Source organism: Gopherus evgoodei, chromosome 1 (genome assembly GCF_007399415.2).
Source record: "Gopherus evgoodei ecotype Sinaloan lineage chromosome 1, rGopEvg1_v1.p, whole genome shotgun sequence".
NCBI classification, from domain to species: Eukaryota; Metazoa; Chordata; order Testudines; family Testudinidae; genus Gopherus; species Gopherus evgoodei.
In genome coordinates, this window is record NC_044322.1 from 188,892,558 (window position 1) to 188,907,791 (window position 15,234).

General features: G+C 42.6%; 1 long non-coding RNA gene across 1 annotated transcript in view; it reads right to left on the bottom strand.

The window, feature by feature from the left end:
- The window catches only part of LOC115659878, a 30,306-nt gene extending 15,132 nt beyond the window's left edge, over nt 1-15,174 (bottom strand). Inside the window, exons 1-2 of the long non-coding RNA XR_004002660.1 lie at nt 13,010-15,174; nt 7,714-7,836 (exon numbers count right to left, since the gene is read on the bottom strand). This is a non-coding gene — a long non-coding RNA (uncharacterized LOC115659878). The remainder of the gene's footprint in view (nt 1-7,713; nt 7,837-13,009) is intronic.
- Nucleotides 15,175-15,234: the final 60 nt, after the last annotated feature.

The window sequence follows — 15,234 nt, forward strand, 5'->3', positions numbered from 1 at the left end:
TCTGCCATTTGCCCACTCCAGAAGAATGGTGAAACTCAGGAATACTGGGTTCAACTGCAGGTGCTCTAGTTGGCACAGACTTTGGTACCCCTGTTCCCTCCAAGCCTGAACTCTTATGCCCACTCCAGTTTGTCTTTACCCTGCCCCCACCTTATTGTTCCTTTCCAGTCTCATCAAGATAGTCCCAGGCACCATCCCCTGAGACTCCTCATTCCAGTCCCACACTCCCTGTCCAGCTAGTCGCATTGTACCCACCACCTGGGATCCTCATCCAATTACAGTCTTGCCCCTCACTCATCCCAGTTCCACCTCTCCTCATAGGGCCCTTGTTCTACTCCCCTTGCCCACCTAGTCCTACCTCCTCCCTGCCACTCCAGCTCCTCATCCAATCTCAGTTTCCCATTCCCCTCTTCTCCCCACACCTCCCAATTTCTTGTTGGCTTCTTGTTTCAGTATCATGGCCCAGACAGCTTCCCCCTGCAGTTGGGTCCTGATCCCAATCTCCCCTCCCATCCCTCCTCCTCAGCTCCTTGTCTGTCCCACCCACCCTCTGAGGCCTGACACCTCACTCCTCTGCATTTGAGTCAGGTGGCTTCATCCACCACTCTGGCTGGGGCCCTCCAGTGGGAGCACTGACAGCACAGGAGCAAGAATCTGCCTGCTCTTAGTTCCAGTGCCACAACAGCTTGCCGTTTCTAAGAGCAGGAATTGCAAGGAAAATTCTGCTCAGATCCTGCTTTGGAGCATGCTCAGTGAGAGGGACTCTTCAAGGAATTTAGCTGGCAAACTCTCACAACTTTCTACTGAGCATGTGCAAACTTAGATTTTTCAGAGGCTTATAACTTTGCCAAATTTGGGCAGCTTTTCATGAAAATAGTGAAAAGCACATCTGGGACACCGAAGTAATCCACTTGCCAAATTTACAGTCCTTGCTCCAAAGTATGGGGCCTCTTAACAAAATATATGTAATAATTTTTAACATGTATTAATGTATTTTTCCCTAATCTCATTCTCAAGAAACAGCTGAAATTTTTTTTTGCCACAGCTTCTACTCCTATCATATAATACTTGTGTGATGGGACATGGCATGGGAAGAGAATCAGCACAAGGGAATGAATATATTTGACAGGAGTTCAGGTGATCAAGCAGACCCACAGCCAGCCGAAACAAGTGAGTGTAGCAGTGCAGGGAAACAACTCATGTTCTCTCAGCTACCCTTTCCCACTTACAGGCCACAGAGAAAGCAAGTTCTTAGAGCACCAGAAGCGTGTCTTGGAACAATAAAATTGGTAAATGTGTGTCTTTGGGAAGGTGGGGGAGCTGAGCAACTGCCAGTGAGGGCTGGGAATAAACATCAACATATTCTGATGAGAACCTGAATTTTTCAGTTCTCATTTGCACCAAAACTCCGCCAAGATCTACAGGTTAGAACACAATTCCATGCCCAAATCAAACTCCAGCTCCGAATAGATCAACTGCTTTTTGAGAGAACATCTCTCCATGACATGCAAAAGGAGTGGGGCTCAGTGGAAGAGAGGTTAGTCTGATCTGGACTTCACTAAATAAACCCATAGCTATTCATATCCAGCACCTCCACACCCATGCAGGGCCAATTGGATCGAGCGTTTTGAGGCATGTGATGAATGGGACAAAAACCACAAAAGGGCTGCAAAGAACCTACCACAGAGTTAGATTTCCTTAACCAAATTTGTAATCCCTCTTGGATCAAGAAGTCATGCCAGTGACTCACAGTGGAGCAACAACATACAAAAAACAAAAACACATACATTGACTTTTTAGGCATATCTTCACTGGAAATTAAAACAAGTCTCCCATTCCTCACAGTGCCACTCACCAGAGACAACACACTCATTCTCTGCTACGTGCAAGGACTATACTGAAAATTGCTTTAGTCGCCACCAGCTCCTATCCTTAAAAGGAATCAGATTAGCAGGAAGGCAGCTCTGGGTCAGAAGCATGCCTGCTATTTTTGTTCTGAAGTAGATGTTGTGCCAGCTGTTCACTTCTGGAAACAAAGTTGAAGTTAACGATGAAAAATACCCTTAACCCTATCAGTTTGATGAGTGCCAGGCTAAAGCCAAAATTTTCAAAAATAGATGGCTAAAGTTAGGCTTCTAAATCCATATTCAGGCACTGGCAGGGCTCAGGGCTTTTGAAAACTAGGCCATCAACTTAGGCGCCTACATATGGATTTTGAAAATCTTGACCTAACTCTCTAATAGCTAGTAATTTATATATATAAAGTCGGTACGTACACACACAGGCAATCATAATATTTTCTTTCTGATCATAGATCTAGGATCAGTGAGGAAAGTTTGCCGTTCCCGAGAGAATTTGTATTGATCAGCCAGAGCATTTCAAGGCCTCGCAGGTCACAAGATACCAGATCTTAATGACAGTATGATCTAAAAGATATACTCAAAGCTCTGCCATGAACTTACCGGGTGCTTTGGCCAAGATTTTCAAAAACAGGAGCCTCTTAACTCCATATTTAGATGACTATAAAAGTAGCCTGGATTTTCAGAAGTGCTGGGCACCCAGAATGCGGTACTAAGATAAATCCCAGAGCCACAGGGCGCTCAGCATTTTTTAAAAATCACTTATTTAGAAGTCTCAATATGGATTTATGAGCCTAGTTTTAGGCTCCTGGTTTTGAAAATTTTGATCTTAACCTCTTATATCTTTCAGTTTTCTCATCTTTGAAAAGGGAATGATACATATTCACTTCCCAAAGGTGCTGTGAGTCTTCATTAATTCTTGAAAAGTGGTGGCAAAATGTAAAGTGCAAGTATTATTTCAATAAAATCCACCTTGCTTTTTTCCTTCTTCAGGCTCCAATGCAGGAAAGCACTTACGCATGTGCATATCGGATGGTATTATTATCTCCCCACTTTATAATATTATGTAGAAGACCAAAAATGCATTAAGTCTTCAGCTCCATCTCCCAGGGAATACACAGTTTAACCTGCCGTTTGCTCTCACACTAACTTTCTCTAAGTATTACTGTTTCTCAGCCTTGTCCTTCCCATTAGATCAGTGTTTTGGATTATTTTTCTCTAAATGTACGAGTTTCTCTTTTCCCAGGATCTTACTCATTTTTTATTTCCTCCCATATTTCTAGCTTCTCTAGGTTTTTTTTTAATTATTTTCTGATGTTTCCAATACTTCTCATTTGAGTGCTATCTGTGAATTTAGTAGTGTGCTGTTTTACCTCCTTTTAGATCATCAATATATTTATTAACTACGCAAAGACCTGAAAATAATTCTAGTAGTATCCTGCTGGACATTGACAACTGAACATAAGTACCAGTGTATACTATAGCTAAGAAGGTTAATGTGATTCTTGGATGCATAAGCGGGGGACTATAAAAAAATGGGTAAGAGGGTGATATTACCTCTGTGTATGGCATTAATAAGACCTTTACTGGAATGCTGTGTCCAAGTTCAGGAGTCTGTTCTTCAGAAAGAATGCTGACAAATTGGAGCGGGTCCACAGAAAGGCTACGAGATTGAATAGAGGTCTGGAAAACATGTCTTACAGTGAGAGCATAAAGCTCAATCTATTTAGTTTATCTCAGAGAAGGTTAAGATGTGACTTGATCATAGTCTACAAGAACCTATACTGGAAAGAGCAGATGGCTCTTTAACCGAGCAGAAAATGCATAACAAGAGCCAAATTTGTCACAGAGCAGGTCATTAACCATTGGAACCCCTTCCCAAAGGGATACAGTGGATTTTCCTTCATTTGCAGTCTTTAAATCATGGCTTATTTTTTAAAAAAATAATACTATAGCTCAATCTGAAGTTATAGACTTGACACAGAAATTATTGGATGCATTTCTTTGGCCTGTGGAGTCAGACTAAGCTGTCACATAATGGTTCCTTCCGGCCTCAAAATCTGCCAGTCAATGAAAACCTCGTCTCAGATTGATACACTGTGGTTTATTATTATTGTGCTTTGTTTGCTGTGTTCCAATCAGTTTTCAATCCATTTGACAAGTATGCATTAGCAATGCAATTTGAATTCATGTTATTGAGAGTAAGATATCATGTGATAACACCTTTACTAAAAGATCTACCAAGTTCCCTTCATCCATTCATTTTGTAATACTGTCAGATAACAGTCAAGTTTGGCTGGAAAACTTTTTTTGCCAAAATAAACTGATGGGTGTCTTCCTTTGAGACACTTTAAAGAGACCTGATTTTCAGGGGGCGGGTGCTCAGCACGTGATGAAAATGAGTCTGCTTTAAGTTGTGTCTAGCTAAACACCCAAAAATGGAGGGAACCAAAATCACTAATCTTTTTGGAAAATCTTGGCTGTACATATATCATAGGTCAGCAAACTGATTTTCATGAAAATTTGGGAGAATAAAAAATAAAAGTGTATTCCCAGATTGAGAGAACCCATCAGCTAAGAATAGGATGATGAGTTATAAACCTTTCAAAAAGGAGATTTACAATGGAAACTCTGACAAACCATGAACTCTAGCAATATCTCTAGGCACCATCCTAAGCCACAACATCTTTCAAACTTGTTGGGGACTTTTAAACTGGGCTAAATATAAATGTAGAAATGGAGAAAATATATATATATATTGTTAAGGAAAGAACAGGTGCTCTTTAAAGGCAGAGTAAAAAAAGAAGAGCCATCCATGCAAACACCAAACTGAGCAGACTTGACCAGCCGCAAAAGCATCACACGTGCCCTCCTTCCTTTCAGGATTCTCCTAGTCTGTCAGCCATAATCATCTCTCCCCAGAGAAGCTCTCCTGCGGCAGAGCCTGAGGACTCTCAAGCCTTTTCACCTCATTCACCCAATATATTCACACAATTCCACCCTCTGACCTCTCAGGGATTACTGGATTTCTGAAAATAACATGCACAGAACAGCTGGTGTGGACAGAAATGTCTTGAATTTAAATACCATGGGCCCCGAGACAAGGTTTGTGTCCCTTCTTCTGTCCCCACCCCCGGCCTGATCCTCACCCACATCAAGTGCAGGGGTCTACTTTAAAACAGAAAACAATTCAGAGTACTAGGAGGAAGACAAAGGATTCAAGCACTATTGGCTATCATGTCTGAGTTTATACTGAAACCCACTATTCTGCCAACAACAATGGTCTGATCAATAAGAGGCCTTTAACATTTCAAGATTTACCTAGGCCTGCATCAAAATGAAGAGATGATGTTTTTTTCCCTAGGTTCCATTTGATCACTTCTCACCCCCTCTTGATGCAGTATATGGGTGGGCAGGTATAGGCACAGTTTGCAGGTTATACCACACACATAAGTTCCATTGTTCAGAAGCTTCTATCCATATATGAAGGCATATTATAATCAGTTGTTAGACCAGGACCATCTTGTAATGCTCAGAATTCAGGCTTCCCACCCCTCCAAAGGCAGAGGAATAGTTATAATAACTGACTCATATACCATCACCTCTTATTCAAATCATCGCAAAACACTTTTTAAACTAGCACTAAATAGCAATTGAAGTGGCAGAGGTTAAGAATGTGAAACAGTTAAATATAGCTATTGGAACATAAATTTGCCATAGCAAGTCAGAGCTAAGTATTTTGCGTTTAGCAGTAGCCTGTATCTGATGCTTCAGTGAAAGATGAAAAGTACCCATAGTGCACCTGGAGAATTTTGCTATCCAATCACCAGGAGTCAAAGTAGTATGGTTTTTACCATCTTGTCAAGCTAGTTTTTAGATGGTGCTACCTTGCTTAGTCCTTAGAGCATGCTACTTCTGAATCTAAACCTTCCTAGACAAAGAACCTCTAATTTTTATAACTTCCTTGCTGTTAACTTAGTGTAAACCACTGCTGTGCTGTGTGCCTGAGTCTGCAGACAGCCAGAAATAAGGGGTGTAAACTACCCCATTCATCTGAATGTCACGTTAGCTATCAAGCATAGTGATTTATTTTAGTGTTGACATTTACATTATTTCTCTGCTGATCAAATAAAAAAAGAGGATGAGTGATAAGCTGATGGTTGCGCATGCAGAGCATGCAATAACCAGAGAGGGATACCACAAAGATCTGCTACCAGTGGTGTCTCATTTTGGTGTCTGAAGTGGGAGGGACCTGCTTTGCGGTGGTATTTAGGAGAGTACATAATTATTTTTTCCAGTTCAACCCCTGTGGATCATACAAGTTAGAAATGGCAACATTCCTTCCATTTCCAGACTTGACTTGCTCACAAAGGAGTTGGTTACAGACATTGCAACAGCCAGACTGAGGCCTGGTCCACACTACGCAGTTAAATCGATTTAAACAGCGTTAAATCGATTTAACACTGTATCTGTCCACACTACAAGGCACTTTAAATCGATTTTAAGGGCTCTTAAAATCGATTTCTGTACTCCTCCCCAAAGAGAGGAGTAACCCTAAAATCGATATTACTATATCGATTTAGGGTTAGTGTGGACGGAAATCGAAGTTATTGGTCTCATTCTTTTACTGTAGCTACCCAGAGTGCACCGCTCTGGAAATCGATGGTAGCCTAGGATCATGGACGCACACCACCGAATTAATGTGCCCTAGTGTGGACGCATAAAATCTATTTTATAATATCGGTTTTATAAAACCGGTTTTAGTAATTTCGATTTTATGCTGTAGTGTAGATGTAGCCTCAGTAGATTAATTCACTTACTAACTACAGCAAGCTAAGATGCAAGACAGTGTATTATACTCATTTATAAATGCGCTTCTGCCCTCTATTGATGGAATACAGCTAATGTGCCTATGTGGTTATATTAGAAATCTTCAGTGACTGGAGACTTTAAACAACAAGGATATAGTTGTCAGCACTGCTGATGGGTAATAGGAGAAGTCCCTTTTGGCTGCAGTATTAGAGGCCTGTGTTTTTGAAGCTGAAGACTGCAAGTTCTGTTTCCTATGCCGCATATGCGGTGAGCTAACAACCACAGTCACTGTGTGCTTATGTAGCCATGAATAATTACGAGTGGCCAATGGACGATGGGCAGCACTTAGCTATGTTATCTAATTAGCAGAACAGAGAGAGCTAGTCACTTCCAGTGAATTTGGGAAAATGGCATTAGAAAGTCAAGAAATCCTTTTCACCGTTTTGGTAATGTATTTACATATTGCAATTCATTCAAAGTGGACAATGAAATCAGTCTGATCAGCTTTCACTTTCTGCTCATAGTTAGTTTCACTTGCAGGTTTTCCAGCATTAGCAGGATGCTGTTATTGTTTTTGGTTTCCGAGTACTGCAGGAGACTATTTTAATCTGCCTCCTCTCTCCTCCCTATTCAGGGCAAACCACCACCCTACCTAAAAAGTAATGAAAGAAGCCCTTACGTCTTACAATCCCTCCACTTTCCCCTTACCTTTTAAAAACAAAACCTGCATGGCGGCCTAAACTACATGCCACTACATTTGGTTCAGATGCTTTCAGACAGGTTCATTGATTTAGTAGGTTAACACACAGGGTGACTATAACCCTTTGTCTGGGAGGAGGGCACTTCCTCCCCAGCAACCTACATGAACTCCTATAAGCAACAAAAGCCAGGCTTGAACTTTTAATGCTAAACTGTTTTTTTAAGCATATTTACATTGTAAGTCACATTATAATACAATAATAATAATCAGGAAGGTTGGTCTTGTGCTCAAAGCAATGGACAGGAAGTCCTGGCTCTATTCACAGAACAGACACGCACTCACTGTGTGACCTTGGGCAAACCACAAACTCTCTGTGCTTCAGTTTTCCCCTTGTGTAAAGTGAGGATCTTAAGTCTCACAACTCCCCTGTAGGGTAGGTTAGTATTAATTCACGGTTTGGAAACTCTATAGAAAGACAAAAATATGTATTTAGTAATTAATAATAATAATAATTGAAGAGGTGCAGGTCTTTGCAGGGCTGCTAAATTTCAGCCAAAGGGAAATTTGGAATCCACTTTTGGGAGGCAAGTTTGCCTGAAATCTGTTTAGCTATTGGAGTACACCTAACTCATACCACTAATACAAACCACATCAAAGTCGGCATTTTAAATAGTAGTTCCCCTCTTTCCTGGTCATATTAGTATAGATGCAGGGGGAAATATAGGTCAGTTAGAAAATGTTTTTGAAAATATGATGCATCTTAGAATAAATTTCTGCACAGTTGGATAAAGGAAAAAAGGGCAACACCATATGGTGAAAAATGGACAGCCGCCTGCTATTTTGGGGAGCCCTCCTGTAATTGCATGCACCTGCTGTGGCATGTTAGATTTTAAAATATATGCTTACCAGGAATGGTACAAAGCAGCAAGAGTCAAATCCCCAGAGGGGCAACATTCTGTTGTCTCTCTCTCTCTCTCTCTCTGCAGATTTACAGAGCTGTGGGCTATCTGCCAGGGAAATACTAGCACAGAAAGCAACATGAATTAAGGTGATTCACTAGTATAGAAGCTGTGGGCCTGTTTCCTTGCTTTTCCTTTCCTTGTTTATATTTCATTATTCTATTCTCTCTTGCTTACTCTGCTGCTATTTTCTGTCTTTTTACTAATTCCTTCACACATTTATTTTCTGCGTAAAAACATAATACTCTTCCTTGAGCACACCCACAACACAGTTTGAAGCAGCTTCTTCTTTCTCCTTGTTTTGTTGCTTTAGTTTCACTTTCTTTTCTCGGTCTCTTTCCTCTCTCCTCCCCCTGTTCATTCCTTTTTGTTTCCTTCTGTTTTTTCCTCTCCCCTATGTTTCATATACTGCCTGCTGGGTTAATAGAATGCAAAGACTCCATGATTGTAAAACTAAGCTGGCTCTTCATTAACAGAACTATTCACAGAGGTGCTGCAATTGTAACTAGCATACTGGCCATCCACACACAGACTGACTTCCTGGTACTCCCTCCAACCTGTCCTCCTTCCTCTAAATCAGGGGTAGGCAACCTATGGCACATGTGCCAAAGGCGGCACACTAGCTGATTTTCAGTGGCACTCACACTGCCCGGGTCCTGGCCACCAGTCTGGGGGGCTCTGTATTTTAATTTAATTTTAAATGACGCTTCTTAAACATTTAAAAAACCTTATTTACTTTACATGCAACAATAGTTTAATTATATATTATAGAGTTATAGAAAGAGACCTTCTAAAAACATTAAAATGTATTACTGGCACATTAAACCTTAAATTAGAGTGAATAAATGAAGACTTGGCACACCACTTCTGAAAGGTTGCCGACCTCTGCTCTAAGTTCTGTGCAGGTTGCTAGACAATATCTTCAAGCCTGCCCATTCCCACATCTTTGTCCTGCTCCATGCACCCAAATCCTGCCAGCTTCATGAGAACACTGTAATGTATACCACCAGTCTGCTTACTTCATCAACCCCTCCAATCAGCAGCATTGCATTGTGTGCTCTGCCTGAATCACACCAGCAGGGTAGAAAGCCATGGGGGACCATGTTGACATCAGAAAGAGAGAAGAGTGCTCCTCCAAGAGGTCCTTAAGTCCCTCACTAGGTCTAGGCAGTATAGAGAGCTGATGAAGGATGGTCTTGTGATTGGCACTCGGAAGCTCTTGGGTCCAATTCCTGACTTTTGCACCTGACTTTGGGCAAATCACAGTCTCTCTGTGCTTCAGTTCCCTATCTGTAAAATGGGAATAACAGTAATTGTACTCAGAGGGCTGATATGAGAATACACTATATTCATTAATGTTTGCCAAGTGCTGAGATACTATGGTGATGGGGGCCATATAGGGAGATAAAAGTAAGGGGGAGAGAAGGCATCATCAGGCAGCTTTGGAACCCCACTTGGGAAAGGGACAGTGGGGGGCATTGATACTCTCCCTCTAGGGCTGGGCTGGCACCCCAAATCTTGCTTTGTCAGCAGAACTGTGGTGGAAAGTTGCTAATGCAAGAAAATCACAGTTCAAGCAGATGGCTTAGCAGACCTGTGAATTTTAAACCAATGTAAACAGGAAGCTTAGGAAGATAAGTCAGGAAAGCCCAGTGTTTGTCTCTCTTTGTGGGAGTCAGACTCTTATTAAAGAATGTTTTTGATTAGAAAGATGATAAGGTTTATGAAGACCTTCTTAATCCAGATAACAAAAACATGGCCATATTATGAGAACCTGAAGATATTAATATAAGGCTGAGATGAACCTCATTCCTCCATTTTCTTTAAGTCCTGAGCGCACAAGGCCTTACACTCAACTTGATGGCATTTTTCTGTATGGATGTTTGTTTGTAACATGATAACTTTGGCATCAGTGGACAGAATGCTATTGATTAAAATCAGAACACCAGAAGGGTGTAAATTGGAGACATACAGGATATGTCTACACTGCAATAAAAGACCCGTGGCATGGACACGGCTGGCCCAGATCAGCTGACACAGGTTCACGGCTCGAGCTGTGTTTAGGCTCAGGCTGAAGCCAGGGCTGTGAGACTCCATAAGGGTGGAGGGTCTCAGAGCCCATACTACCGCCCAACCCCAAATGTCTACACTGCTATTTTTAGTGGCTCCCTCCTTCCCCAGCCTAAAACCTGCAAGCCTAAGTCAGCTGACCTGGGATCTGAGACTCAGGGTATGTCTACACTACCCGCCAGATCGGCGGGCAGCAATCGATCCAGCGGGAGTCGATTTATCGCGTCTAGTCTAAACGCAATAAATCAACCCCTGAGTGCTCTCCCGTCGATTTCTGTACTCCACTGCAGTGAGTAGGGTGACCAGATGTCCCGATTTTATACGGACAATCCCGATACTTGGGGTTTTGTCTTATACAGGCTCCTATTACGCCCCACCCGCATCCTGATTTTTCACATTTGCTGTCTAGTCACCCTAGCTGCGAGAGGCGCAGGCAGAGTCGAAGGGGGAGCAGCAGCAGTCAACTCACCACAGTGAAGACACCGCGGTGAGTAGGTCTAAGTACGCCGACTTCAGCTCCTTTATTCACGTAGCTGAAGTTGTGTAACTTAGGTTGATCCCCCCCACACACACACAGTGTAGAGCAAGCCTCAGTTCTAAGGTTTCTTTAATCCCAGAGCCCCAGCCATCTGCATAGCAGAGCTAGCATCTTGAACCACCTCTGTAACTGTCTATAAATCAAAGAGCCCGCTAATGGCAGCCATGAACGCTTCCATCCACCCAGTGGAGTTTAAAATTTGACATCCTGAAGGAGAAAGGACCAAAGGAGGGGAGAAAGAAGGAGAAAGGCATAAGGTAGCGGGGAAAAGCCTGGGTGGAATGGAGGAGAGAATGGTCACCGGGCCATGGTCACAAAAGGCTCATAGGAATTAATAAGAAATGAATCTGTGTGATTCAGAACTAAAACTCCTTTCCAAAAAAAAAGGAGAGGAAAGATTTATTAATAAAGATGCTACATAGCTTCATTATATATTTAAGTTAGGTTCTTGAATATCATTTCAGTGTAAATATATACTATCTGTAGACTCCATGATGTGCTGCAAAACACCACTACACAAGGGGAACTAAATGTCTGAAAGGAGTAAAATTGGAATATGGAACATTTCATCTCTAGACTGAGAGTTTAAATCCACCTTTGTCAGCTTCTACCCTGCCTCTCCCCTTCCAGATATGCTTGCGATGCTGGCAGACAGGTGCCAACTCATACCAAGGTCCCCATGTCTCATTTGAACACTGACAAATACACAGCTGGAATCAGTCTGTCTCACCTGTGTGGTAGTATTGTTTAAACTGTTACATATAAGACTGTATTTAGACTTTATTGAATGCTTATGAGTTGTTGCATGCATTAATCTCACTTATAACACCTGTATTCCATATTGTAAGGTGGTATCTGAGTGGTTATATTGTGAGCCTCTGGGACTGTGTAAGTCACCAAACAGAAGAGAAACACTAATTCGTGTGTAGGACCGATCTTCAACAAGTGTTATGCCCTTCCCAACAAGAAAGGTCCACTGATACCAGACGGATATTGCAACTGGAATTTCCCTACATACTGTCAACAAGAGGACAAAAAAACACCTTTTATTGTCCTGTTCTCTCCTCTGTGAAGATGGGTCATGCATAGGGTGACCAGATGAGAGGAAGAAAACATTGGGACACATGGGGGGGGGGGTCTGCCAGCAGAGCAAAAAAAAGCCGAGTGCTGCCGGTGGAGAGAAAGATCGGGACAAACATCTAAATATCGGGATGTCTGGTCACCCTAGTCATGCAAGTGGATTCTATCAGCAGCTGAGTTTGCAGCAGTCATGCAAGTGGATTCTATCAGCAGCTGAGTTTGCAGCATAGATCACATGGCAGGAGGATAAAAACCCCAAACAAAAGGAATTTAATATTTTTATGCTGCTTGGACTGCAGGGGGGAGGGGGAGAGGGTACAGGAGGGGGAATGTTTCTAGGCATATGTGAGAGATCCCCAGCTGCTTAGCTTGGGTTAGTCCTAGAGGACATACAGAGCTTGCTGATTATAGAAACTTTTATTACCTTTTAAAATTTAAGACTGTAACTCACTTGTGTGTGTATGTTTACCTGCTTTAATCTTGTAAACAACTCTCTGGTTTCCTTGTTCTATTTAATATATCTTTATATAATTTATGACAGGATTGATTACAAGCCTTGTTTTTGGTGTGAGATCTAAGGTGCAATTGATGTGGGGTAAGTGACTAGTCTTTTGGAACTGAAAGCAACTGAATATTGCTGTGACTCCTGGTGTACGAAATCATCTATCACAAAGGTATGCTCACCTGGGTAGCAAGATAGACCAGAGTACCCAAGGACGCTGTTTGTGACTCCACATTGAGTCTGTTATAGTGCCTGAAGAGTTTACATTTGATAATTGATTGGTGAAATCTAAGTATAGAACTCACAACCAGTTTGGGGTTTGTGCCCTAGTTCTTAACAATCCGCCCTGAGGTTGGTTCTCTTGAGTCACAGGAGGCAGCATTACAATGCCCTCCCCATGTTTTTACCTGTTTGTTTAATTAGGGTTTTCTGTTATAATAGTTCTGCAGCCAGCATAAATATTCAGTTAGTTTTCTTTTGTATTCCTACCTGATGATCCCCCATGAGGTGATGAAGCAGGATAGTGCAGCAGACCGCGAGCAGGTAACTGAAGCAGGGAAAGGAGGGAAGTGAGGATGGTCAGCAGAGTTCCAGGATGGTGGTTCTACTGTAAAAGTGTCTCCACGGCATGCCTGGACTGATCTATAAGGCTATAGAGGCATTTCCCAGGAGGCTCTAGGACTTGGAGATCCCCAAGGCCCCACCCAGGAGTGGCATTGATTATGTTAGAAGGGGACTCAGTGTCCATCAGAACTTAGATACACAGATCAATTTGGGGTCCAGGGCATTCCAATGGACAAGACTGGATTCAGGAAGCAAAAAAGGTGAGGACATTGGCTGGAGGAGGGAGCCGGCTCTCGTTGTCCTCTGTTGCCCGTTGTGTTTGAAGGCAGCAAGCTACTGTGTTATGCCTCATAGATTCTCATTTGAGACACCTCAATGCCAGGACGGCAGTGCATATGGTAGGCCCAGCATGGAGGCGACTGGGGCTATCAGAGAATCACAACACAAAGAGCTGACAGTAGAGCTTCCAACCCCTTTATCTAAAGGGAGGAAAGACCAGTCCCCTGAGTCATAGCAGTAGTGGTTGTGGTGGACTCATTTTGAGCCACCACTTCCCAGACAACCCTTTTAGGCCCTTCTTCCTTCCTTTCTTCTCCCTGGAGGCTTCTGTCTCTCAGTCAGATGCTAGTGCACAGCACCATTTGCAGTCTCTCTTTTTAATGTCCCTGACGTTGTATCTGTCTCTCTCACCAAACCATCTCCTACCAACACCCACACACTTCTCTGGTTTTAAAATATTTTAAAAGCAAAAGACAGAATACACAAAATACTCTCAACTACCTGCTGCTGAGACACTGTTCTTATCGGTGCCACCTTTCAAAATACAGTACCTACAACAATCTCTCTCTCACAACTTCCCTTCACCTTATATAGGGAGATCAAACAGTACTTCTAGCTGACGACCCCATAATTCCTAACTTGGGGGATGTAAAATGTTCCCCTTCCAGATAAAAAAAGTGAATGGGCTGTTTTCGCTGCCACAGTCACTTTCTTCATTACGCTCTCAGCAAGCAGTACAAATCCTTTCCAGCACTCACTATAGCCCTCCAGTGGACTGTGGGATTATTTGATTTTATTTATTTCTTTTTCAGACAATAAAACTCACTATACTTCAGCATCTCTCTCTCATTTCAATCCTGAGGGCCAGGTGAAAGAGATATATTTGAATCATTTTTACAAGAACATAAGGAACTGGGTCTATAAAAAGGATGATGTTTACATGGAAAAGGCTCTGTTGGTTAATACAAAGGCACCTAAAAAACTGCCCACCTGAGGGAGATACATTGGCAATTTGCCAGGCTGCCCAAAACCAGCATAAAATGGAACAGCTTGCAACCAACTTCATTCATAATATGGACATGTAGTATGTGGAGATGGCAAGTTCCAGCACACAATACAATCACCCTGCCTAGAGCTAGAGCATGGCATCTCAGCTCAGCTCAAGGTGTGCTCTTATCTTAGACACCAAGGGTGAAATCCTGGCTCTGTGAAAATAAACAGGATTTTTGCGATTGACAAATCAATAGGATCACTGTATTCCACCACAAATGTGTCCCTCCAAAAAAAATATGTAGTGGTCACTAAAATGCATGGAATGGGAGGTACAGTTCCAGAGCTGGATGCAGACAGTTTAAGGGGTGGAGAAGTGCCTTGCTACACATTTGGTATCTAGGGATATATCCAGATGAGCAAAAGAGGTCAATATTACCCAACATTAACCTAATTTCTCTCTTTTCCTAATTAAGGGCTCATCTGCTTGGGGAAATTAACCAATCCATGGGAGCACTCTTATTTAAGAATAAGAATGTCCACGCAGGGGACTATTCTGGAAGAGCTGTTGCGTTTTAAATTCACACCCTAACTTAATCTAAATGAACTTTCAAGGGTAGACCAGCCTTTAGACATAGCGTAGGAAGCCGAGTCCAGGTGTGACAGTTGGGGACTGGATTTGTCGGGGAGGGGGGCGTCCTGAACATCTTGTGGTGCACAGGAGACTATGGAGGGGAGCTGTTGGGGGGTGTGGGAGAAGAGGATTGCACAGGGTGGGTGGCCCTGCCCTGGCAGGCACCTTGGCAGGGCGGGGGAAAGGCGTGCGGCCCGGGGGGGGGGGGGGTTATAATCTCTGAGGAGCACGGAAGGAAGATCTCTGC